This window comes from Lontra canadensis, unplaced genomic scaffold, assembly GCF_010015895.1.
Source record: "Lontra canadensis isolate GAN:19392208 unplaced genomic scaffold, GSC_riverotter_1.0 scaffold117, whole genome shotgun sequence".
Classification (NCBI taxonomy): domain Eukaryota; kingdom Metazoa; phylum Chordata; class Mammalia; order Carnivora; family Mustelidae; genus Lontra; species Lontra canadensis.
The window spans coordinates 3932720-3959332 of NW_022631111.1; the positions used below are offsets into that span (position 1 = coordinate 3932720).

The 26613-nt window shown below is 39.2% G+C and overlaps 1 protein-coding gene across 13 annotated transcripts in view; it reads right to left on the minus strand.

The window, feature by feature from the left end:
• The window catches only part of CLASP1 (cytoplasmic linker associated protein 1), a 268754-nt gene extending 242691 nt beyond the window's left edge, over positions 1–26063 (minus strand). For 7 of the 13 annotated variants that reach the window (XM_032840936.1, XM_032840935.1, XM_032840930.1 and 4 more), the window contains exon 1: positions 25951–26062. The gene's annotated coding sequence lies outside the window, so the exon portion shown is untranslated. Of the gene's footprint in view, positions 1–25950 lie in introns of all 13 variants that reach the window. The other 6 variants (XM_032840927.1, XM_032840929.1, XM_032840926.1 and 3 more) reach the window with 1 other exon arrangement.
• Positions 26064–26613: the final 550 nt, after the last annotated feature.

The following is a 26613-nucleotide window of genomic DNA, read 5'->3' on the forward strand; positions in this document are numbered from 1 at the left end:
ATGTCTGAGCTTTCTTCCATATGCACACCAAACATTACCCATGAACTTAGTTGTCTTCATATCCACAATTTTTCAAACTCAGGTACAAGCAGTTATTAATTTTTAAAGGCAAAGGTAATACAAAAAGTAATTCTAAATTATTTTAGTTTGATCATTTTTCTCAATACAAGAAATTCCACTTCTGTAGAGCTCTGTGACACTGGACACTTAAAAGAGTTCTTAGCCTCAAAAGTCTGGAAATAACCAATTAGGCATAGAGCAGAAAGACTGGACACAGACAATGCCCAACAATCATTTTTTAGCCCCAAAGGCAAGAGGCCTTCATTCAGGGAGCTCTACACAAACGAACAGCAGAATCAGGAGACTTGGGTGGGCAGGAAGTTATTTTCCTGGGAAAGAGCATTAAAATCTGGAATTATTCAAGTGATCACAAGACCATAAGATTCTGCGGTAGGGCAGAAAAAAATCAGAGTTAATCTCTCTATCTCAATCACTCACCCCCAGTATGAATAATAATTAACTACAGTGAAGTCAGGACAAAAAAACAGCCATAATGTATAATGCAAATACCCAAGATGGAATAAAAGGGGAAGATTCACCATATTCCATTGCAAGGGCAGGCCATATGAATAGGAAAAAAATCATTAACACTGCTTAATTTCTGGTAGTGGGTTATAGATTTTTCATTGCACTTTTCTGTATCTTCTAAATATTTTCTAATGAATATATGCTCCCTTCATAATTACAAGTAGTAAAGTACCATTCAAAAATTAGGCACTGCCATCTCATAATGAAGGAAAATCTCCCTTTCAGTATTATGGAATATAATGTACAACTGTCAATGAAGAATAAAACAAGAAGAAAGTCTGAAATTCATAAGAAAATGAAAGTAGTGCCCCAATAACTTCCACAAAATATGTGGTGGTGAAAAACAACACACTGGTGAAAAAAAATAAATGCCAAAACAAAAACAACAACCCAGCAACTCCACCTCACTGTACATATACTGTAAGAAAATAACAGAAGGTACTACCCCAGCACCAGATAACTTCTTCAGTTAATTCTTGCCTTCACCAGTATTTTAATGAAGTAATTTTTTAATCTTTCAGATTAAAATATTTGAGTATTAAAATATCAAAAATAGGGGCACCTAGGTGGCTCAGTGTAGGTTAAAGCCTCTGCCTTCAGCTCAGATCATGATCTCAGGGTCCTGGGATCCAGCCCCACATTGGGCTCTCTGCTCAGCAGGGAGCCTGCTTCCCCCTCTCTCTCTGCCTACTTGTGATCTCCCTCTGTCAAATAAATAAATTTTAAAATAATCAAAATAAAATAAAGTATCAAAAATATTTAAAATAAAATACTGTTTTCTCTGTGAACGGTAAAAGCAGGAGATAGCCTTAATTTTGTTTTTGCTTCTCCTGGGGCAGGTTTAAAATAATAAAAATTGCTTCCACTTTTATGCTGCTCCTCATGGGGTGCCTGGGTGGCTCAGTCATTAAGCTTCTGCCTTCGGCTCAGGTTATGATCGTGGAGCTCTGGGATCAAGCCCCTCCACTAGGCTCCCTGCTCAGCTGGGGGCCTGCTTCTCCCCTCCCACTCCCCCTGCTCGTGTTCCCTCTCTGTCAAATAAACAAAATCATGGAGAAAAAAAAAAAAAAGCTTCCTCAAAGATGCAAGAAGATGGATATGCATCGAGAATTGCCAAAATTAGGTGATAAGCGCTTAGGAGTTGTTCTACTCTTGTCTTTACTTCTGTATGTGTTTAAAATTGCCCATAATCTTTTTTAAGACTTTATTTATTTATTTGAGAGAGAAACCGAGAGAACACAAGTAGGGAGAAGAACAGAGAAGGAGGAGCAAGCAAACTCCCCACTGAGCGGGGAGCCCAATTTGGAACTCGACCCCAGAACCCCGAGATCATGATCCTAGCCAAAGTCAGACACTTAACTGACTGAGCCACTCAGGTGCCCTGTCTATAATTTTTTTAAAAAAGATTAATTTATTTATTTTAGAGAGACAGGGGGAGGTGGGGGGAGGCTGGCAGAGAAGGAGGGAGAGGGAGAAGGGAAGTAGACTCTGTGCTGAGCCTGAAGTGGACTTATCTCATGACCCTGAGATCATGACCTGAGCCAAAACCAAGAGTCAGAGCCAGACACCCCTATCCATAATTTTTCTTTTAAGTACTGTAAAGCTTAAATCCACATGGTAGAAAAAAATAAACTAAATGCTTGTAGTAAAACTGTTCATTAAACAAACAAATGAGGATGTGAAATGATATTAAATTATACATATGTATAGTACAATACAGCCTACATGTGGAAAGAATCATAGAAAAAAAATAGAGTATGTAAAGTATTAAATTGTGGCCTCTGGGGGTGCCTGGGCTCAGTCAGTTGAGCGGCTGTCTTTGGTTTGAGTCATGATCCCAGGCTCCTGGGATCCAGCTCCAGAGCGGGCTCCTTGCTCACTGGAGAGCCTACTTCTCCCTCTGCCTGCTGCTCCTCCTGCTTGCTCTCTCAGTCTTCCTCTCTCTAATAAATAAAAACCTTAAAAAAAAAATAAAAACATAAAGAGTAATAGGTTTATGAGGGTTTCTGTCCTACTTCTTAAAAATTTCTTCTACTTTCTGTATTCTTGAAAAGAGATAAAGCTTTTAAAAGTTTCAAAACAAAAGATCAGTTATCCAAAATTATCCAATTTTATTCATGCAAAGTCTGTAAGACCAAAACTAACTGGAAATATCTCACTATTCACTGCGGACTCTTTTTCTCCCAATGCAAAATATTTAACATATACACAAGACTGCTGTCAGCATTCGCATACCAAAGTGTTACCTCATCAACACAGCTACCCCGGGGGAGGAGAGAATCATGATATAGATAGCAGCTTCCCAAGGAAGGATCTTAAATGGAGACAAGAGACTGCAGTAGAGAACCCAGCTTACTGGGGAGAGGAGCCTCACTGGAGACAATATGGGGCTGAAAAATTGGCTCATCTAGAAAGAGGGGATGTAAGTTTCTACTCATTCTAGCAACACTTGACTTCTATAGTATTCAGAGCTTTCTTATCCTTTCATAGTCCTAGTCAAACAGTATCTTTTTTACTTGTTTACTATACTAATGAAAAACAGATCACTAAACCTAAACTCCTTACGTGATTTATTCAGTAACAGCTTTATGGAGATATAATTCATATACCATTAAGTTCACCCTCTTAAACTGGCTATAATTCAACAGTTTTTATTATATTCCCAAGATTGTGCAACCATCACCACTATTTAAGAACACGTTTATTATCTCAAAATAAAACCTCATATCCTTTAGCAGTCACTCCCCAGATTCCTCCCTTAAGCCCATGAAAACCAATAATCTACTTTCTGACCAAATGGATTTGCCTATACTGGACATTTCATGTAAGTGGAGTCATAAAATATGTGGCCTTTTGTGTCTGGCTTCTTTCACTCAGCACACTATTTTCAAGGCTTATCCGTGTTATAGCATCTATCAGTACTTCATTCCTTTTTATGGCTGAGTAATACTCCATCATACAGATGTACTGTATTTGTTCATAAACTTACCTATTGATGGATATTTGGATCGCTTCTACTTTCTGGCTATAATAAATAATGCTACTATGAACACTCCTGAACAAGTTTTGTATGGACACAATTTTAATTTTATTCAATACACAACAGGTGTTAACTAGAATATGGATACAGTAACTATGTTTAGCTCTTGGAAGAACTGCCAACCTATTTTCCAAAATGGCTACACCATTATACATTCCCACAAGGAATACATGAGGGTTCCAATTTCCCTACATCTTCAGCAAGACTTACTGTCTATTTATTACAGCCATTTTAGTGGGTGTGGAATGGCATCCCACTGTGGTTTTGATTTGCATTTCCCTAATGACTAAGGATATTGAGCTTCTCATCATGGGTGTGGCCATTTTCTTTGGAGAAATGTTTAATCAAATCCTTTATTTTTTAATTGGGTTATTTGTCCTTTTATTGTTGACTGTAAGACTTTTTATATGTTCTGGGTAAAAGTCCTTTATTAGATATATGATTTCCAGTATTTTCTCTCATTCTGTGGAGTGTGCTTTCACTTTCTTGATGGTGTCATTTGAAACATAAAGTTCTCAATTTTGATGAAGTCCATTTTATGTTTTTTTCTTTTGTGTTTGTGTTTTAGATATCATACCAAAGAAATCATTGTTTATTTCACCTCAATGAAAAGGAAGAAAATACTGTCTAATCCGAAGTCATGAAGATTTACACCTGTTTTCTACTAAGAGTTTTATCGTTTCAGATCTTACATTTAGGTCTATGATTAATTCTGAATTCATTTGTATATACAAATGAGAAAAGGTTCCAAATTCATTCTTTTCCATGTGGATATCCACTTGCCCCAGCACCATGTGTTGAAAGGACCATTCTTTAAGGGGTGGCTGGGTGGCTCAGTCAGTTGAGCAATGGACTCTTGGTTTCGGCTCAGGTTATGATCTCATGGGTGGTGAGACTTGAGTCCTGCATGGGGCTCCACACATAGCAGGGAATCTGCTTAAGGATTTTCCCTCTCTGCCCTTCCGCTGTGTGTGCACTAACTCATAAATAATCTTTAAAAAAAAGAAAGAAAGAAAGACCATTCTTTCCCCCTGAAAGACTGTTGTGATTACTACAGCATTATAGCAAGTTATGAAAGTCCTCCAACCTTGTTCTTTTTCAAGATTGTCTTGGCTATTCTGGGTCCCTTGTATTTCCGTATGAATTTTAAGAGCAGCCTGTCAATTCCTACAAGACAGGCAGGTAGGATTATAACAGTGAGTATATCAAATCTATAGATCAACTTGGGAAGTACTGCCATCTTTAACAATATTAGGTAATCGGATCTATGAACAAAGAATGTCTTCCCATTTACTTAGATCTTTAATTTCTTTCAATGATGTTTTACAGTTTTCAGAGTATAAGACTTATACTTTTTTGGTTAACTTTATCCTAAGTATTTTTATTCTTTTTATAGCTATTGTGAATGAGACTGTTTTCTTAGTTTCATCTTTGAACTATTCATTGCAAGTACATAGGAATATAATTGATTTTTGTTTATTGATTTTACATCCTTCAAACCTGCTCAACTCCTTTAACAGTTCTAACAGGATGTTCTGTATACAAGATCATGTCATCTGCAAATATGGTTGTACTTCTTTTCCAATCTGGATGCATTTTATTTCTTTTTCTTGTTCTGGTTAGAACCTCCAGTGCAATGTTGAATAGAAGGGGCATAAAAGGATATCCTTCTGTTGTTCCTGATCTTGGGGAGAATGCATTCAATCTTTTATCATTAACTATGATATCAGCTGTGGGTATTTGGCATTTTTCACATTAAATTCCCCTGTATTTCTAGTTTGTTGAGAGTTTTTATCAAAAAGGTGTTGGGAGGGCACCTGGGTGGCTCAGTGGGTTAAGCCTCTGCCTTCGCCTCAGGTCATGATCTCAGGGTCCTGGGATCCAGCTCCGCATCGGGCTCTCTGCTCAGCACGGAGCCTGCTTCCCCCTCTCTCTCTCTCTCTGCCGCCTCTCTGCCTACTTGTGGTCTCTCTCTGTCAAATAAAACGAATAAAATCTTTAAAAAAAAAAAAAAAAGGTGTTGGAAGATGAATGGATAAAGAAGATGTGGTGTATACATATATAATGGAATATCATGCAGCCATCAAAAACATGAAATCTTGCTATTTGCAGTGTCGTGGATGGAAGAGGGTATTATGCTAAACAAAACAAGTCGATCAGAGAAAGACAATTATCATATGATCTCACTGATATGAGGAATGTGACAAATAAGACAGAGGATCACAGGGGAAAGGGGGGAAAAATGAAACAAGATGAAACCAGAGAGGGAGACAAACCTTAACAGGCTCTTAATCTCAGCAAACAAACTGAGGGCTGCTGGAATGGGGAGAGGGGTGGGATTGGGTGGGACGTGCTACGGGGAGTGCTGTGAATTGTGTAAGACTGATGAATCACAGACCTGTACCCCTGAAACAAAGAATATTTATATGTTAATTTAAAAAAAAAAAAGATGTTGGATTTCGTCAAACGCTTTTCCTTCACCTTTTGAGATGATAATGTGCCTTTCATCCTTTCTATTAATATGGTATATTACGTTGATTTTTCAGATATAAGACCAACCTTGTATTCCTGATATAAATCCTACCCGGTCATAGCATATAATCCTTCTGCTATAGTGCTGGATTCAGTTTGCTAGCATTTTGTTGATTTTTTACGTCTATATTCATAAAAGACACTGGTCTGTAATTTTCTTGTGATATCTTCATATGGCTTTTGTAAGAGTAACAACATGCTCAAAGCATTCCATCCTCCTCTTTTATTTTGAAAAAGTCTCTGAAGAACTTGCATTTGATTGATAGGGTAGAATCACCAAATGTGAAGTCATCTAAGCCTGGGCTCTTTTTTGTGGGATGTTTCTTGATTGTTAACTCAATCTCTTCACTTATTATTGATATATTCAGATTTTCAGATTGTCTATTTTTCTTCTTGAGCCAATCACAGTAGAGCCTTTCTAGAAATGCATAATTTCATCTAAGTTATTTAATTTGTTAGCATATAATTGTTCCTAGTATCCCTTATCATCTTTTTTATTTCTGTAAGGACAGTAGTGATGCCCTCTCTTAGATTTCTGATTTTATTAATCTGAGTCTTGTCTCTGTTTCTCTTGGTCAGTACCTTTTCAATTTTTGGTCTGTTGATTTTCACTGCTATTTTTCTTATAATTTATTTCTAATCTTCTAGTCTTTATTTTTTTTTCTTCTATTAGCTTTTGGTTTACTATGTTCTCTTACTAGCTTCTTAAGATGGACATTTAGGGTATTAACTTAAGATCCTTCTTTAATCAAAGTATTTAAAAATATAAATTTCCTTCTCAGTGCTTTACTGCACTCCCTAAGTTATGGTATGTTGTTTTATTTTTGACATAAGTATTAAGTGTTCAATAAACATTACTGAATAATGAATGAGGTTTTTTTTAATTGTGGTAAGTCATACATAAGATTTACCATTTTTACCATTTTAAATGTACAACACATTGGTATTAAGTACCTTCACTGTTGTGCAACCATTGCCACCATGGGATGGTGTGTTTTCATTTCAACCATCTAAGGATATTTTATAATTCTCTCTGTAATCTCCTCTTTTACTCACTGATGATTTAGGAGTGTGTTGTTTAATTTCCACATATTTATGAATTCCCCAATTTCTTTCTATTACTGATATCTAACTTCATTCTATTGTGATCAGAAAAAGAATATACTTTGTATGGTTTTCATCCTTTTAAATTTATTGAGTCTTGTTTTATGGCCTAACATATGATCTATCCCGGAGAATGTTCCACATGCACTTGAGAATAATGTGTATTTTACTGCTACTGGGTGCATTATTCTATATATGTCTGTCCCTTAATAATTTAAGAATCTGTCTGCACCTAGACCACATTTAAGAAAAAAAGTCTCCATTATCTAAATCTTAAATTTTTCATGGTATCCCCTACTTTTTAGACTGCTTACATATCCCATATTTACATATTTAAAAAATCAGGTTTCCCCTTTAAAAATAAAAATCTCAGTTCTGGTACCATATCAAGCATTGGTTTCTAAGAGCAAAACCTGTGAAAAAGGTAAGCCAAAAAGATACTTGCATGAGAGATTTTTTTAAGAGGTTTCTGAAACATGAAATCCCCCGACTTAGGTGAATAAGAAAAGAGGCAACCATTCGATATGTCATTTGATAGCATGACAGCTGACATGGCCATCCCAAATTTCTCAAGGGAGCCGGGTTACACCCAGTTGAAAAAAGAAAACCCTATTAAGTACTGGTTAGTCAGCGTGAAGACAGAAGGTGTAAAAAGGCCGGGGGTACAGAAGCAGCAGGGAGAGTTTTTCCTATTACTGCACAAAGTCAAGCTATAAAGAAGTAACGCAGCAGTAATTTAAAATTCAGCTCTCATTTCAGCAATTTAGAATAAGTAAGGCAACTTCAGATTTGAAACAGCACTTTCCAATTCGCTAAGTAATTATACAAACACTACTTTTCTTTATCCACCCACAAGACCTCTCTCTATGACTGTTACTCTCATACTCTTTCACAGAAAAGTTCAGATTCAGAAGCAAAGTAAATTCCAGCATCAACCAGCAAGTATGAAAGAGAATCAGGATTGGAACCTGAGCATGTAACTCCAAACCCAGGGCTGTTGCCACCAAGTCACAGCTACTACTTCTCACCAACACACTTGGGTCTCTGAGTACTTTAGACATGTATCCTTCCACAAAGGAAGGATATATCCACTATACTTAATGTTACCAAAATAAGAGACTGAATCAAGAGATGCAACTAGAATCTGGCACAGCACCACATACTAAGCAAGTGCTTCATCAAGAACAAATGAAGATGGGCGCCTGGGGGACTCGGTCCGTTAAACGTCTGCCTTCGGCTCAGGTCATGATCCCAGGGCCCTGGAATCAAGCCCTGAATCTGGCTCTCTGCTCCGTGGGGACCCTGCTTCTCCCTCTCCCTCTGCCTGCCACTCTGCCTACTTGTGCTCTCTTATCTCTCTGTCAAATAAATAAATAAAATCTTCCAAAAAAAAAAAAAAAAAGAACAAATGAAGAGGAAGAACCATATGCATTCCCAGAAGTAACTCTAGGAGAGTAATCAGCAACCTTTAGTTCAGAGGGTTTAGTGTTTCTCACAGATGCTGATGGCAAGCTGAAAGCATGATCATAAAAAGGAAAACGAGACAAAGAAAAAAGGGGAATGCATAATCACTGGGGGACACTAGGTAAAGGATAAACAGAAACTCTGTACTATTTTTCCAACTTCTGTGAATCTATAACTATTCCAAAATGTAAAGAAGGAAAAAAATGAAAAGATACACATGATGTGCACAGGCTCTTGGTACTCAGTTCCTAAATTCACTACCTACTGTGCCAGCCAATCTCCCAGGCACTGCCTTCAACAAGCTCCAGGTTCACTGGGGAAAGAAAGACGAGTGAGTGATCTATCCTGACAGTATATCGAGGTGTTTTCTCGTAAGACTTATCTACTTTTCTGATGACTCCCTAATAAATAGAGGAAAAGGAAAGACTGCACCAGTGAAACAAATATAAGGGCACCCCTGGGCAAAACTCTGTCTTACTTGTGCACTGGCATGAAAACACATGCTTTGCTTACTCTCACCTTCCCAATCGTTTCCGTCGCTTCCATTCCTGGCTCCAGCAAGATTCATACTAAAGACACAGACTGACCAACTGGGAAATCCCACACAGTCACAGAGCCTTCAATGATAAGGAGTCCTGTGCTCGCTGAAGATAGAGAACTGATTAGAGGGCTTTAGAGATTCATTTATTCATTGGCAAATCAGATGGTATTAAGTTTGGCCTCAAATCTTTCTAATGCAATAAAGTGAAGTGGAAGAGAAAGAGAATTTGGAACATCAGCCAAGCAATGACAAAGACTGCTGAAAAGTTTTCCATAGGGCTTCCTACCCGCCCCACTGAAACCGTATTTCAAGCATACAGACGTTAAGTCTCCACTTTACTAAGCTTACACATAAAGCTAGGGAAAATTCTATTTCTCAGATCAATTATAACAGAACACTGATATTACTAAAATGACATGCTTATATTCATATTTTATGGATTCAGGAAAAAAATTCCACAAGAAAAACACAAAAAGAGATCTGTGCCTTAACTATGTTAGTATATACTGAATTGTACCCACATATGCTCAGTTTCCAAACGGAGTTGTTACTGTCTCTGTATTTTTCCAACATGACTATTCCCACCCATCACTAACACAAACTTCTTTAAAATCTCAAGACGTAACCCTCTACTCCTCCATTTAAACAAAAAGATCAGTTGAGAATCTAACTGGATATAATCAAACATGTTTTAATATGCAGATAAGAATAAAATTCATAACTACCTAGGGCAATTTGGAAACATCTATCAGTAATCTTTAAACATATATTTTGATCCCACAAGTACAAATCTAAGAATTCATGTAAGGAAATAATTTGTCAAACACGCTGAACTGTATACATAAAGTTGTCTATTGTGACTGTTCATAAAAAAAAAATTATTCTTTTTTTAAGATTTTATCTTTAAGTAATCTCCACACCCAATGTGGGGCCAAACTCACAACACCAAGATCAAGACTGCATGCTCCACCAACTGCGCCGGCCAGGTGCCCCAAGGAAGACTTCTTAAATGAAAATAGCCCCAAACGTACAAGAACAAAGAAATGGGAAAGAAATTACCGTACATTCAAACAACAACATACCATGCAGTCACTCTACAGTAAAAATACATTCTTGGCGGCCTGGAAAAATATTTATGGTCAACTTAGTGAAAAAAAAAAGCAACTTAATGAAAAAGGGACGCCTGGCTGGCTTGGTCAGTAGAGCATGCAAGCCTTGATCTCAGGGTCATAACTTCAAGTCCCATGTTGGGTAGAGTTTACTTTAAAAAAGAAAAAAAATTTAAAGCAAGCTAGAAAATAGCATGCTTCTGACATCATATTCGTTTATAAAATACAAAATAGTCACTTATACCTGCATGCACAGAAAAAGTATGGATGGAAACAGCATACCAAGACATTAACACTGTATTCTCTAAAATAAAAATGCACTACTTACATAATTTTAAAAATACGTATAAAATACTGTTAAAAATAACAGTGTACTTAAAAAAAAAACTGATACTAACAAAACAATGCTGCAAACTATACATACATATAAAGGCTCATATTTGTATAGACTATCTACAAAACCACCTAAGAAATCAGAAACAGTAGCTGCCTCTGGGAACGGATGCGGAAGAATACAAAGAAAAAGTGGAGGAAGACTGACTTTTCACTCTCTAGCCTTGTGTACCTTTTAAGTTTTTTGACCATATACATATTATCTGGTCAAAGGAAATATAAATTTCAAAACATTAGAAAGTTTAATATTCTTTCTAGTTAAACCATATTATATGCAATAAATACCAGAAAGTTGTTTGTAAAGTCAAATTTAATTGTAATCATGAAACCATAGGCATCATCAGTTACTACAAGAATTAAAAACTACGGGGTGGCCCGGCTGACTCAGTGGGTAGAACATGTGACTCTTGACCTCAGGGTCATGAGTTCAGCCCTGCACAGAGCTTTAAAAAAATTGAAAACTATAAAAAGAGCCAGTTATTCAGCAAATTGTCCATCTCTGGTACTCCTCTCTAGAAGGCAGCCTTGGTAACATATAAGGAAGCAAAGCTTATTTCCGAACCTCATAACCAGCCATGAAATCTTTGCAAAGTCAAAGTAATGAGAAAGAAAAACAAGTAATGAGAAGGCAAGTGCTTGACTGTTTTATCACTGAAGCATAGCTACATTTTAACTGAAAAATGACATATAACAGTGTTCATACACTTTTACAACATTATATTTTTATAGTTTTTTTTTTTCAAAAATTTTATTTATTTATTTGACAGAGAGAGCGATCACAAGTAGGCAGAGAGGCAGGCAGAGATGGGGGGAAGCAGGCTTACCGCTGAGCAGAGAGCCCAGTGCGGGGCTTGATTCCAGGACCCTGAGATCATGACCTGGGCGGAAGGCAGAGACCCAACCCACTGAGCCACCCAGGCACCCCATATAGTTTTTGTTTTCTTTTTAAGATTTTATTTATTTATCTGACAGAGAGCGATCACAAGTAGGCAGAGAGGCAGGTGGCAGGTGGGGGGGGAAAGGATCCCTGCTGAGCAGAGAGCCTGATGTGGGGCTCGATCCCAGAACCCTGAAATCATGACCTGAGCCAAAGTCAAAGGCTTAATCCACTGAGCCATCCAGGTGTCCCCAAAATTATATTTTTTAATATATTAACTACAGGATTCTCAATTTTACAGGCTGGGTTTTGTTAAAACCTCTAAGATGGGGGTGCCGGAGTGGCCCAGTTAAGCCTCTGACTCTTGATTTTAGCTCAGGTCATGATCTTAGTGTCCTGGGATCAAGCCTCACACTGGGTCCCACACTTAGCATAGTCTGCTTATCCCTCTCCCTCTGCTCCTCCCCCTGCTCACTCTCTCTCAAATAAATAAAATCATTTTAAAAAAAGAAAAAAAACAACCTCTAAGATGGATGATTTGGCAGTATCCCTCAAAATTTTAAAGCTACATAACTTTCTACCCAAAATGTCAACTTATAGGACTTTATTCATATATGTGCAAAATAAATTATTATGGGATTATTCTTTCTAGCATTATTTATAAAAGCAAAAGACTAGAAAAAACTAAATGCTCCTCAATAAAAGGCTAGGTAAATTATGATATGCCCAGCTATACCCTTCATTTAAAAAAAAAAAAAAAAAACAGTAAGGAGGGGTGCCTGTGTGGCTTAGTCACTTGAGCATCAGACTCGATCTCAGTGTCGTGAGTTTGAGCCCCACATTGGGCTCCACACTGGGCATGGAGCCTACTCAAAAAAAAGAAGAAAACCCACAACAATGAGAAAGTCTATTTTTTTTTAAAGATTTTTTTTTTATGGGGTAGCTGGGTGGCTCAGTTGGTTGAGGTCATGATCCCAGGGTCCTGGGATCAAACCCCACATCATCGGGCTCTCTGCCCAGCAGGAACCTGCTTCTCCCTTTCCCCGCCACACCCCCTCCTTGTACACTCTCTCTGTGTCAAATAAACAAATAAAATATTAAAAAAAAAAAGATTTTATTTATTTATTTGAGAGAGTGAGCGAATGAGAGAGAAAGAGCATGAGGATGGGGGCAGGGCAGAGGGAAAGGAAGCAGCAGACTCCCCACTGGGCGTGAAGACTGATGCAGGACTCAATCACATGACACTGGGATCAAGACCTTGGCCCGAAGGAGATGCTTACCCAGTAGAGCTACCCAGGTGCCCCATAAGTAAATCTTTAACATATTCACACAGAATGATTTGCAAGAGAAAGAAAGAAAGGAGAAAGGGAGGAAAATACAGGGTAGTCTGCAGTAGTCTGTACAAAAAAGGAGGAAAGGGAGGGAGATAGATAGATAGATAGATAGATAGACAGATAGATATACATACATATATGCCTTTTTTTCACATATATAATTAATAACACTGGTGTTTCCAGGAAAGGGAACTGGGTGGATGGCAGGCAGGAGAGGAGGAAAACTTAAATTTCAAATCATGTATATGTAACGCCTGTTCAAAAGATAAATATTTTATTTAAAAAATTAATGCATTTAACTAGCAGTTCTATTTCTCCTTTCTAGGTAATTTAAACAAAATGAAAAGAATTTTCATACTCAGCTATAACAGATTTACACTCACTCATAATTAAAAGGGATACTGGAGTGACTGGCTGGCTCAGTTGCTAAGAGTGTGATCCTTGATCTCAGGATTGTAAGCTCAAGTCCCATACTGAGTATAGAGATTACTTAAAAATAAAATCGTTAAAAAAGAAAAAAAGGGACACAGACTATCCCCTAGACATTAAAAAAAAAAAAAGTTTTACAACCAATAATGAACGCAATAAGCTTATAATTACAATAAAAACATATTTTTAATAATGCCATCACTCTCCAGAAGCAATATCAATAGCAGTTTCCCAAAAGTACAATGTCTAATCCCTACCCCAAAATTCCAAAATTGAATCACTGATCAGCTGGTGATTCAAGTAAAGATTTGAAAATAGTCCTGGTTCTATCAAGACCTAGGGTTCTCTGAAAGATGCTAGTTTCAGACAGCCGTCTCTCAGCAAGGGGGCTTTCTGGGCCCTTGTCTGTGGACACTTCACAACATTAGACCATGGTATTAATATGGCCAAGAGGCAGGCTCTTCACCCCACGGTCACAACCTAGGTCCCCAGCAACCACAGCTCTCCCATAAATGGAAAGCAACAAACAGGCGGCAGAGTACCCAACCAGGCATGCATACCTGGTTCAGGGCCTTACACGTCAGGTCAAAACAGGGTTAAGACCTCTCTCTTTTCCTATCCCCAGAATAGGGGCCCTTCCCTCTCCAGTCTTCCCACAGGAGCACACTTAACTCAGGAATCATAACGGTCTCCTTGCTTGTCTGACTTCCCTCGTAAGTGGTAGAGCTCTTTGGAACAGGGCTGAGAGCCTCTCTCTCTGTCCTGTGGCAGAACAGTTAAGTGTGTTTGAGTGAAGATTCTGATTGAGGCATACAGATTCTGCATTCTTTACTAATTACCCAGGATTTACCCTAGGACAGTCTCTTAATTAAATGGCAGCAGTTTTCACAAAGGCTCTGGTTTTCAGGTCCATCTCTCATGAGCACCTACCTATATTGTCCCCGCATCCCCTCCATTCACCCTACCCCACCCCAAAGGAGGTCTCCAAATCACGTAATTATAAGATGTTCTTTATCTTCCCCAGCTGTCATCCTTTCAGGATTCTGTAAAATCATTACTATATAATTAGGCTAAATATTATTATTTTGTTCAAACAAATATTCTTTGGCAATTTCAGAAACCTCCTCCAAGTTCTAAAAGGCATGAGAGAATGGAAAACTTTTCCCATCATGTTCACTTCAAAAATGCAGTCACAGGCCATAGGAAATCTCCTTGGCATGCCATTCTCTACCAACAGGCAAACACAATCAGAATCAGGCTAAAACCCATACCCATAAGCCCAAATCAGCTTGCACAAAGGGCAACACGACAATGAGAGTCCTTTTCTTTTTTTTTTTTTTAAGATTTTATTTTATTTATTTGACAGAGAGAGAGATAGCGAGAGAGAGAGCACAAGCAGCAGGAGAGGGGGAGAGGGAGAAGCAGACTCCCCGTGGAGCAGGACTCTGGGATCCTGACCTGAGCCAAAGGCAGCCGCTTAACGACTAAGCCACCCAGGCGCCCAGGGTATTTCTTTTTTAAAAAACCACCTTCCCGCCCCCCAGCATGGGATCCCATGTCTGAAGGGTGGTATATTAAATGACAACAACACTTCCTGAATCAAATTTTGTGTGTACAGATACAGCTATATACTACCTCTGGTCTTATTTACAGAGAAGTTGGGTCCATCTTTGTGTACACAGATATATGGCTACAGATTCACATTCATACCAGGCCAACTTCTCCAGAGGTAGTGAAAGAAAACAGGCTGCATCGTTTCTTCCTTCTCTCCCTGGAATAAACCGTTATTCTGACTAAGGGAGTTCAAGCTGTTGAATCTCTTCATTGGCTGACAATTTTCCTAAAAGCATGTCGATTACTGGATTTGCTCTGACCTCTCTGATGTTATGTTGCCTGTATCTAGAAAATAAAAGAATAAAATAATTCCTTTTTTTGTTTTCACTATTAATAACAAGGAACTGATAAAATAAACAGTGGAATAACCAGTATCTTACATGATGAAAGTGTTTATATAACAACACACTAAGAAATGCCTATTTCAGAGTCAAAACCCAGTGGAAAATAAAACATCAGAGGCCAATCTTCAAACCGGGTCTCCCCTTCAATGACATCTGGATGGTACATTACAAAATGGACTCCTGAGGGAGGTCTGAGCACTCAGGACAAATAATAGTAGACCCCACTGAACACTAAAGAGTATGTTGGGAGGGAATCTAATAATACAGAGCCAAAGAGAAAGTTCAGATACCTCTGCACTAGTTAACTTTTGGAATTTCTAGGCAAAAGTAATTTTAAATGATAGTTAGTATTTTTGTTAGAAAAGTAATATACACTATTCCACAAACTTCAAATAACTTTTTAAACTAACAGCATTTGTCAAAAATGCAAATCAAAATGGATCAACAATCTAAATATAAAAGCTAAATCTATAAAACTAAATATATAAAAATTACCCCTAAAATGAGTATAATACCCAATATAAAGCTTACTGTATCTTAAATTTAACAAGCTAAAAATTTTCCATTTATCCATGAAACAAACCTTGCCTACCCTCCTTCATCCTTACCACCTGTCCTCCCTGTTTTCCTCCCTTGAAACAGGATACGTGGATATTTTAAATGCATGTCCTTTTAAGTTATTTTCCCAAATGTGAGGATTGATATAGCATCTGTCTTTCAAATGCCTTTGGAATTTTGTGTGTGTGACATAAGATATTTGGGTAAACTTCAGTTATGTTGCATTTAAAACCTTGAACTTTACAATATACTGATTATTGATCTTTTAAGAATCTTCTGCAATTATCCAAACACAACCACAAACATCTATACTCAGCTTTATAATTCAATCAATAAAAGGTAAGGCCATCACTTGCATGGTACTACACTGGGGACTAGAGTGATGGCAGGGAGACAAGAGAGGGTTGGAAATGGGGAAACAAAGAAATATAATATATATCCGACCCTGAAGGTCATCAAAATCTATTTTGAAAACAGGTACCACTTGGGCTGAGTGGGTTAAGCCTCAGCCTTCGGCTCAGGTCATGACCTCAGGGTCCTGGGATCCAGTCCCACATCCGGCTCTCTGCTCAGCAGGGAGCCTGCTTCCTCCTCTCTCTCTGCCTTCCTCTCTGCCTACTTGTGATCTCTCTTTCCCTCTGTCAAAGAAAGAAAGAAAAAAAACAGATACTACTTAAAAGTAATTATACAAAATTAAAAGGAAGAAAGGGAACTCACATTTACTAAGTGTCTCTCATATGTCAAGCAGCAAAACTGTAACACAATACAAAATATCCACATATCCTGTTTCAAAGAAAGAAAACTGGGTGGGGCGGGGGGGTTGGAGGGTTAAGGATGAAGGAGGGTAAGGCAGTGAAAAATACCTAAACCAAAATATAAATGTAATTAAAATGTTTATATCAGTCTTCAACAAATGGTCTCCAAACAAATGGAACAACTGAATATCTACATGCAAACAATGAAGTTGGATTCCCCACCTCACACCATGTAAAAAAATTTAATTCAAATGAATCAACAACCTAAATAAATGTAAAAGCTAAAACCATAAAACATAAGAATAAAACATAGGAGTAAATCTTCATGACCTTGGATTGGTAATGGATTCTTAGCTATAACACCAAAAGCATAAGCAGCAAAAGAAACAAACAGATTACTGGACTTCATCAAAATTAAAAACTGTTGTGCATCAAAGAACATGGTCAAGAAAATGTGAAGACAATCCACAGAATGAATGGGAGAAAATACCTACACATCACATATCTGGTAAGAGTTTAATATCCAGAACATATAAGAACCCCTAAAACTAACTCAACAACAAAAAGACAAGCAATGCAATCTAATAATAAGCAAAGGACTTGAACAGATATTTACCCAAAAAAAGTAACACCTTAGTCATCACAGAAAAACAAATCAAAACCACAGTGAGATACTGTTTCACAACTATTAGAATGGTTATAACTTTAAAAATAAAATAACCGGGGGCACCTGGGTGGCTTAGTGGGTTAAGCCTCTGCCTTCGACTCAGGTCATGATCCCAGGATCCTAGGATCGAGCCCCGCATCTGGCTCTCTGCTCAGCAGGGAGCCTGCTCCCCGCCCCCCCGCACCCCCCCTGCCTCTCTGCCTACTTGTGATCTCTGCCTATCAAATAATAAATAAAATCTTTAAAAATAAAATAAAATAATGGAAAACAGCAAGTGTTTGCAAAGATATGGAGAAACTGAAACCGTTGTACACTGCCACTGGGAGTGCAAATGGTACAGCCACCCTGGGAAAGTTCAATGAGTCCTCAAAAAGCTAAACAATTACCACACGACCCAGTAATTCCAGTCCTAGGTATACACCCCAAAGAATTGAGAACAGAGACTCAAACAGAAATTTGTAAACCAATATATACTGCAGCATTATTCACAACAGTCAAAAAGTGGAAACCACCCAAGTTCTACCAACAGATGAGAGGATAAACAAAATGTAGTATATACATACAATGAAATATTATTCACCAATTAAAAAAGAGTAACATTCTGATACATCCTACAACATGAATGAATCTTGAACACATTATGCTAAGTGAATAAATCATAGAAGGACAGATATTATAGGATTCCACTTAGTGAAATATCTAGAATAGGCAAATTTGTAGCAAATGAAAGTAGATTATAAATTACCAGGGACTGAGGGAGAGGGAGAAAGGGGATTTATGGCTTAATGGTTACAGGGCTTCTGTCTGGAAAAGATTTGGAAGCTGACTCTGATGATGGTTGTACAACAGTGTGAATTTAAGTAATGCCCTGACTGATATTCTTAAAAAACAGTTAAAATAGCCTATTTTATGTTATATGTTATATTATGTTATGTTATATTTATGTTATATATATTATATATGTATACATATATATATATATATATCTCACAATAAAAAATTAAAAAGAAAAAAAAGATTTATATCATGTCTTCAGTAACCTAGACTGTCCAAGGGTAGATTTTACATCAGGGATAATCTAATCTTCACTGAAACCCTAGTGGGAAGCTTGCTGCCCTATATACCTCCAGACCTGTAAGGAGGTATTTCTAGATGCCACCAGAAGCTGGGAACAGACTTTCTCCCAAGACAGCCCACTGACCTTTCACGAACGAGGAATAACCTGTGCTGGAAAAACTGAAACAAATGGAAAGGAAGCTGAAGATTCTGAAAGCCAAACTCTGCAAGCTGTATGACTGTGGACAAATTATTCAACTTTTCAAAACCTCCGCTTCCTCTCATTCTAAAATGAAAATCGCATCTGCCTGTTGCTCTAAGAGTTGGCAACAGCATACCTATAAAAAGTTGGGTGTTCAATCCATGGTGACTGTTGCCATTGTGACACTGGGTATACCTACCACCCTGGGCCAACCAAAGGCTGAGCAGGACATGGTTTGTGTCTGGAGAGCTCTATGACTTCTCAGAACTGAAATAAAACACAGCCACCAGCACGAGAAGACTTCAGAGAAGGAGCTGTTTTTATGCAGTTCAACTACTCTTAGAAAGACTGGCTTATTGTTCCTAGAATGAACCAGGCTACTCTGTATCAGGAAGGGCACCACTACACAATTCATTCCCTCTGTACAAGAGGCCTCTGTTAGCATGTCTGAGCAACCCTTCTAACTGAGTCGGCCTCTACCCACAGAAAAGACACACTCTGGGAAGAAACTGAGCAGAAAATGATAGGCAATCCCGAGGCAGCTCTCAATCTCTGTGGCTTCAGAATCACTTGGGAAACCTGTTTAAAAAGCAGATCCCTCACCCCCACCACCAGACATTCTGATTACTGAATTATTTCAAGCAGGGCCCTTGAGCACAAAAAACTATTGGAATGTAGGAGATGCAAATGTAGTAAGATTACATTCTGATGCTGACAAATAGACTATTCTGTCCCACAAAGCAAAGGCTGCATTTTCCTCCACATCTACCTGGAAATACAACAGCTTTACCAATGCAGAGCAAGAGTGAAAACCAAGGAGGTAAGATCACCTGTGTGTAATGCCCAATACAAACTGCACACAGTCAGTTCCTACAGAAGCTCATCGTTACTGCTTATCTTTCTTTTCTTTTATTTTTTATTTTTTGACAGAGAGAGACACAGTGAGAGAGGGAACACAAGCAGGGGGAGTGGGAGAGAGAGAAGCAGGCCTCCCGCTGAGCAGGGAGCTCAATGTGGGGCTCGATCCCAGGACCCTGGGTTCATGACCCGAGCCGAGGGCAGATGCTTAACGACTGAGCCACCCAGGTGCACTGCTTATTCTTTTTTAAAATAAATGAAAAATAAAAATAACGTGCCATTCCACATCTCTCACAGTAACAAAAAATACACATAAAATATCAGAAGTTGGTAAAATTTTTGTGGAATTGATACATTCTTAGGGGGCTGGGAAAATTATTAACTGATACAACTTTTTGGTCAGCAATCAAGCAATGTGTATCAAAGGTCACCCAATACTCACTTCTTTGAATGTACCCTAAAGAAACAACACAAAAGAAGCCAACTCTATACAAAAAGATAGTCACTGTTGTAGTCTATGTAATTAAAAAAAAAAAAAAAAAGTGGCATCTGGTGGCTGTTGGAAGATCATGAGACTTAATCTTGTGGTCATGAGTTCGAGCACCCATCAGGTGTAGAGATTACTTAAATAAGTAAGTAAACTTTAAAAAAAAAAAGATACTTATGTCAAGGACCCCAGTTTCCCAAAATCTGTCATATCATCTCAAATATGACAAAGCTATTAAAAAACTTAAATGATGAGTGATATGTCATTACATGGAAAGCAGTCACAAAACATGCAAGACCTAATATTACGGGTGCCTGGGTGGCTCAGCGGGTTGAGCCTCTCTGCCTTTGGCTCAGGTCTCAGATCTCAGGGTCCTGGGATCGAGCCCCTCTTCGGGCTCTCTGCTCAGGAGGGAACCTGCTTCCCCCCCTCTCTCTCTGCCTGCCTACTTGTGATCTCTGTCAAATAAATAAATAATATCTTTTTTAAAAAAGACCTAATATGAATTACTACGAAGTACAAATATATGGATAGCTTCAAAGGTAATACATTAAGAAATAATAGCTTGTGTTAGGACGATTTGATGTGACTTTTCCCCCTCTGGTCTCTCAAGTTTCTATTATGTTATTATAATAAAGACTATAAATAAATTTAACTGATTCTGCTTGGAAAGGTAACTGGAAAACACTTATAGAGACAGGTGGAAAGTGGATTCAGCTATCCTGAACAAACATAAACTCACCAAAATGTGCCATGGTAACAGACAGTCCCACGGACATTTTTTAATTTTTTTCAATCTTCTAAGATACATGTAATATTAAATTTGAATTTTAAAAGCAAGTAGAAACACACTAAAAGACAGGAGGCAGCTATTCACATGGCAAAAAGATCAGAAGATTTCATGAACCATAACTTCAATAATCCAACAAAATTATGTAACTAAGAGCCAGTTGACAGGAAAAGAACACTTAAGTTGAGAAATTGAAGGCCTGGCTCTCCTAGCGCTATCTCAGACTGAGTGTCAACCTGCAGATCTTAGTTTCCCATTATTTGTAAATTGGTAGGATCATGATGTTATCTTCCCCATCTACCTCAAAGGACTTTTAGGAGAGGAGCAAAGATGATTATGAATGTAAAAGTGCTTTGAAAATTGGGTGTTTTTTCCCTTAAATCTGGCTATTACTTATTATTAAGAAGATACTCACATATGTGTAGCTACCAAAAAGAGGAACAGTTGTTTAGAAGGGTACATTTCAAACTGATAAGTGGATATGCCTCCCAGGGGGACTGAGATCTGGGGCCAAACCCTTACCTTTATCTGCACTGTTTCAATATTTTTTTCTTTTAAGATTTAATTTATTTATTTGATCGAGAAAGAGAGAGAGAGCCAGAGAGCACAAGCTGGGGAGAATAGCAGAGGGAGAGGGAGAAGCAGGCTTCCCGCTGAGCAGAGAGCCTGATGTGGGGCTCCAGCCCAGGCCCCTAGGATCATGACCTGAGCTGAAGGCAGATGCTTAATCTTCTGAGCCACCCAGGCTCCCCTGCATTGTTTCAGTCTTTCAGGAGAATCTATTCATATGTTACTTGGTAAATTTTTAATTTGTAAAAGCAAATGCAATCACTAACAAAATTAACACTCGGGTTTTGAGGTTTTTTTTTAAGAACCACCTGGGGGTTGTTCAACTGTGGCTGTCCAGGTCTCATAGACTTAATTGACCAAAATCTCTGAGTGGACAGGAATAAATAAGTTCAGACCATTTGTATTTTAACAAATTCAAGTGAGTCTATGACTTGATTATTGCTTCTTATGCTATGTTATCATTAATTCTCTTATTAATTCTCTAATACAATAATATTCTTATACTCTAATTTTCTAATACTAACTCCTACACAAAGACATAGAGGAATACCATGTACATCCACTTACTATATGCCAGTCACTACTCTGAGCACTTGACATATATTATCTCACTTAATCCTTACAACCCTATAAGTACTGTTAACACTGCCCTCCCTTCGCCCTTGTTTTACAGATGAAATTATTAAAATACAAAAAGATTATTTAATAGGCCCATGGTCCAAAGTCACAGGGCTAGTAAGGAGCAGAGCCAGAATGTACAACAAAGTTTGAAAACCATTGATACAGTTTCTTAACTTAAGACAACAGCGGTATACTCTGGTCAGGTCACCGCAAATTCTGTTTCTTTTCAGACACTGCATTTGCCTAAAGAAAGCAGCGCGGTAAAATCTGATTTCCCCATGAGGGAAGGGGACACCTGGCTGGCTTAGTCTGTAGAGCATGGGACTCTTCACCTAGGGGTTGTAAATTTGAGCCCCATGTTGGGTATAGGGATTACTTTAAAAAATTAAAATCTTGGGGCGACTAGGTGGCGCAGTCAGTTAAGCATCCAACTCTTGGTTTCAGCTTAGGTCTTGATCTCAGGGCTGTGAGATCGAGCCCCACAGACTTTGCACTCAGCACCAAACTGGCTTGAGAGTCTCTCTCCCTCTCCCTCTGCCCCTCTCCCCTGCAAATCTGAGCTTAGGAGCCGCTCGCTCTCTAAAAAAATAAAATAAAATCTTTAAAAAAAATTTTATAAAAACCACGAGGGGACAAAGGATCTAGGGCTGTTTACATACTTCCAGCGTAACTGGCATCACTTTGTAATATTCTGTTCCTCTATTAGACTGTGAGCCCTGGACCATGTAGTCTGTTCAGCTGTACCCTCATAATACCTGGTAGCTAACTAAGAAAGAGTTTAATAAATTAATTCATCAATAAATCTACAGACAGCTTGATGACTGTCCTAGGAAATGAAAGGCTATTATGTGGAGAAGAAACAGACTTCATGTTGCTTCAGGGGGTACAACCAAGAACACCCAATAGGGGAGTGGCAGATTTTGGTACACTCTAAACTAGCTTTCTAGCAACCAAGACCTGTCTAGTAACAGAGAAGCACATCTGCAATGTAAGGTTGATGATCAGAACAGAGTAGACAAAAGGTAGGGCAGTGGTTGGTCTATGGAGCCTCTAAGAGTTCTTCCAAAGCTCAAAGTATTCTAAGTTACAATACATTTATTCATTCTTTCACATTTCATACATTTAAAGTGACTAGTTACACAAGTCCCTAGTTACACAAGTCCTGGTAGTAAGTAGAGAGGATATCACAGTGTCGTACAAACTCCCAGTGCCCTCGAGGATGTAAAGAATACAAGCACAGGCATCAGTCTGCCAGGGAGGAAGGTAATGGATACAAAAGGAATCAGCAAGGAATGAGATTTCCAGGCAGGAAACAAGAGGGAAGTCAACACAGGCATTCTGAAAGAAAGTCCATCGTTCGAGCACATGTGAGCCACATCTTTAGTGATCCATGGGGGGAGATGGACTGGCACTGCCAAAACAATCTGGAGAAGAAAAGCCTGCAGTATGGCAGTACGGTCTGAGCATAAAGGAAGCAGGCAAGCCCTGGAGTGCTGAAGACCCAGCAGAAATAACCACTAAACTCCAGGGCTTTTAAAAAAAGAAGGCCTTTGAAGGTCATTCAGGCAAACACACTCACACGTTATGGACACTGTCCTGCTTGCGCTGGGTAGAAAGGTTTGTTTACCTTCTCAAATTACATTTTATACACCAAAAACTCTATCATCAATGACTTCTCCCTTGCTTAGTTCTTTTTCTTTTTTTTTTTAAGACTAATAAATCCTTCTCTTATTTTCAAAGAAACCTTTTCGATGATTCTGTTTTGCTTGCAGTTTTCAAAACTGGAAGTTTTAATAACTCAGCTCTTAGCCTAACATTATAATCCCTTAAGTGCTTATACCACTTATCAATAGTACTAAATTAAAAATAGTATAATCTAAGAACGATTTTATATATAGAAGATTGTTAAGAAATGGACTCTCAGAAACAAATTTAAGTCTCAGATCCAAGAAACTATCTCTCACTCAACTTATAAATTGTGAGACTGAGCCACCCAAGAAAATAGAATTAACTACTGAAGAAAAAAAAAAAAATCTAAACCCAAAACCAATGAACAAAACGTAATACACATGAACAATAAACTTAATGTTCTTTGGCCAATCATTTCTCAGTGTCCCTGTAAAACTATTTTAAGGATCTGAAATCTTGCTCTATAAAAAGTAAGTTCCCATCATCCAAACTACACTTAAGAGATTCTATCGCAGTGGTTACTGAAGCATAAACACTAACCTTCAGTTTTTTCCTTCTTTTAGTACAAAAAAATGCTTACCTCTTTTAGATAGAAGTTGAATCTGTGGCCCAAATCCTGAGATATGGGTTTTCAGTTCCAACACTAATTTAAGGTGTAAGGTTAGTGAAGGCCTTTCCTATATTTACCACTCAGCTTAGACTGTAACATGGAGATACAATATTTGACACCCCCACCACCAATGGTCACTTCAAAGGATTTCTAACTTTGGTTAACTTTAGCTGATAGAATATAAAGCTAGGGCTGAAAACTCAGTTAAAAAAATTAAAAAAAAAAAACTTTAAAAATCAGAAATAGTGCTGCTCCATGTTAGCTTACAAACTATGAATTACAGAAACAGATCTGAGTAACAATGAGTAAGAATGGTGCAGTTACACGATTTTACCAAAACGAATAAGCAAACAGATCACAAAAATTTAAATCTTTCTTAGCAAATGGAGAAGATAAATAATATTCACTAACTCTGGGACATTGTGGTTTTGTTTTTATCTATAAGGTCTCTGCATCAATGTTACTATTCTCCCACTCCCTTTATGAGCAAAAGGAGCCCACTGTCCAGGATCCCTCATACCCAGAGCTCAGTAAATGTCACAAATAATAATAGTAATAAAAGCAACAATCTCTAAAGCTAGAATTTATACTGTGGCACCAGAATAGGGTGCAAGGCACATGGCAGCATGAAACTATTTCTCCCTTCTGACTCTTCTGCATCACTGCCTCCCAAAGGACTACAGAATCCTAAAGCTCTCACTGCCACATCTACAAATTAAAGTATCATGATTAAAGAACTCACAGGTTCTACAAACGGTCAGTATTGAGTGAACGAACACTAAAACAAAAAAATTCATCCGTATGCAACAAAACATGGTTCAAAGGACTTCACTTAGTTTTTTTTTTTTTAATCTGAGAAATAAACACAACTATTTTATATATAACATTATGTAATAAGTTAGACTCTGGAAAACCCCATACTCATCCGAGCGGCTCGGAAAATGGAAAGCAAAATTCGATTAGCTCCATTGTACCCAACCAGGCTAACGTGCAAGATCACACACTCATCTTCGTCAGAGCGGCTCTGCCAATACCAAAGAACAACAAAGGCAAGTTGAGGAGGTTGCACAAGGCGTAACTCAGCACTTGTCCGCTTTCCCGGCTTCGGAAAGCAGCTCTCTGCGGGCCTCAGGGACCAAGGGACCCTCTGCAACCCGCCCGGCCCCCAGCTCGGCTAGGCGCCGCTCGCTCAGCTTTTGTCTGGCCCGGCTGGGAGCCCCAGCCGCCCGCCTCCCCGGCACCCCTTCCCTCTGGATCTTTCTCCACACCCATCACTCGCCGATGACTAGTTGTTGTGGGTTTCTCTCCCTCGCCCCCTCCCCTCGCAATCCCCGGCTCTTTTCAAACGCGACTGGGCTGTTCACTGGCTTCTCCCACCCGGCCGGGAAGACTCGGGTCAGGAAGGGGGCCTGGGGTGGGGTCTGGGAGAGGAAAAGAGAGAGGGGCACACAAAGCCGAGCTGACCCCACAGCCGCCCCCTCCTCCCTCTGCAAAGCAGCCTGGGATTAGGGACCTACGGGTAGGATAAACAACCATCCCATCCCGCTCCCCGCCCCGCTCCCACCTAAGGGCCGCCCCCTCCCCCCAAAGTGCACCCAAGAGCGGATGACAGCGCTGGACATCGCCCCCACCCAGACTCAGCGTCCACCACGGCAGGCGAGGGGGCAAAGGCCTCGGAGGGCTGGATCTGAATCTCCTCGCCCTAATCGGGTACTTACAGTCGTATTATTCGCTACTGTTGCCGCTGCGGACCGGAGAGCCGCCGCCTTCTCCTCCACCCCAATGAGGTTAAGCGCTCGGTGCGGGGATTAAAAAAAAAAAAAAAAAAAAATAGAAGCCGAGAGCGCCTGCGCAGTGCGGACTCCCTTTTACCGCCACGGACCAGGCTCGACCATAGAGAGTGCAAACAGAGACCAGAGAGGCGGCTGCTCTCTATGGTAACGCCCCGCGCAGGCGCCGGCCTGGCTGTGCTAGGCTTCGGGAGCTGCAAATCCCAGGAGCTTTTCCCCCTTCCAAGAACGTTAATTGACCCCGATGGGGACCCGTAGGGTAAAAGTTCTTTAAGGGAAGGGTGGCCCAGGTGCTGTCGTGGGTCCCTGGGAAGTTGCGGCAAAACTCAGGCCAGGTCACGAGGGTCGGATGTAAGGGGCCGCGGCGACAGAGCACCACGATGCAGGGAGTGAAATGAATAGAGCTGAGGGGGTCGTCAGGAAAGCCTGGATAAAAGTCGTCCGACCGGGACTTCCTGTGGTCGAGATCTAATAGCTGAGGGAAACGGACTTTTACTTCTGGGTTACGCACATCCCGCCCCCACCATCGGGCGACTAAGAAGAAGGAAATTGTGCCCTGCGACTTTCCGTACCGGGGCTTGCATCCGTTCT